The sequence below is a fragment of the Pygoscelis adeliae genome, unplaced genomic scaffold (genome assembly GCF_000699105.1).
Source record: "Pygoscelis adeliae isolate BGI_AS28 unplaced genomic scaffold, ASM69910v1 Scaffold66, whole genome shotgun sequence".
Lineage (NCBI taxonomy): Eukaryota > Metazoa > Chordata > Aves > Sphenisciformes > Spheniscidae > Pygoscelis > Pygoscelis adeliae.
Genome location: NW_008825167.1, coordinates 6,501,243 through 6,502,516, shown reverse-complemented (window position 1 = coordinate 6,502,516; position 1,274 = coordinate 6,501,243). Strand labels below are relative to the sequence as shown.

The 1,274-nt window shown below is 38.7% G+C and overlaps 1 protein-coding gene across 1 annotated transcript in view; it reads left to right on the top strand.

The window, feature by feature from the left end:
• Positions 1-1,274, top strand: part of POLN (polymerase (DNA directed) nu) — a 100,697-nt gene that overhangs the window by 25,573 nt on the left and 73,850 nt on the right. The window lies entirely within an intron of this gene.

The window sequence follows — 1,274 nt, the reverse complement described above, 5'->3', positions numbered from 1 at the left end:
GTGGCTGAAGTGCAGGACCCGGCACTTGGCCTTGTTGAATCTCATACAGTTGGCCTCGGCCCATCGATCCAGCCTGTCCAGGTCCCTCTGCAGAGCCTTCCTACACTCGAGCAAATCAACACTCCTGCCCAATTTGGTGTCATCTGCAAACTTACTGAGAGTGCACTCGATCCCTTTGTCCAGATCATTAATAGCTCATTTTGTTAAGATAGTAATAGTAATGGTATTCCTTCTTAGAAGAGGAGAAGCCTCTGTGTATCTGCATCTGTTTCTGGTTTGGTGCTGCAATTGTATTGCTCTAGTTTACGTGGGAGTCAAATTAAAGTATACAACTCATTGCTGAGAATGAACACCTCTGGGGAAGGTAGAAAGGTAGTATTTGTTTCTCATGTGTGAAAGAAGAAATTCAACTTTTGGGCTGTCTGAACTACCAGGTATGATCTCTGAGGTAACGTCAACAGTATAACCATAAAAACCACACACTACTCAAGGAGAAGGAGGTTTCATAGATCAAATATGTAATCTTGGAGAGTGACAGAGAGCCCTGGGAGATGGGAGGGATCAGTGAAATAGAATGTCATCTTCTTGTGGGAACATAAGATTTGTTGCAGTAATCAAAGCAATGCTTTTATCTAGTCCAGTACTATCTTTCCAACAACTGCTGAGACTTGGTTATTTAGAGCAAGGTAGGCTGAAACCTACCAATAGATTAAATACTAGATAATTAATCTTAATATGTTGTCTCTCCCTGGTAGGAAGAAAAAAAATTATGCTTTTACATCTCCATTCTGGTACAGTTGCATCTATTTTTCACCCTGAACTGTTCTAGTTCCAGATATTTTTGTTGTACCTATAAATATCCAATCTCTACTTTAACAATTTCATTCTTTTTCTTAACAAAATTTTATGGCAGTTTACAATCAAAGTAATCAGAAATATGCTTTTATTGCTTTTGGATTTGACAATTTTGGTTTTTCTTGAAGGTCTTCTGGAACTTGTATTGGGGCATGAACAGGAGAAATTCTCCTGTTGGATTGTGTGTGTGTATGTGTATAAATATGTATGTCTGTATATATGTATTATTTTGTATACTGTATACTTTTATCGTGCTAGACAGCATCAATGCAAGAGAGAACAAAAAAATAAACAAAGGACCATAAGTAAACGCTCCCCCCCCTCCATGCCCCAGTGTTTTCAAAGTTGTTATGGAAAAGTTTTTATGTCTGCATGTCTTTTTGTCCCTGTCTGGGACAGGAAGGGAAATGAACTGGGAA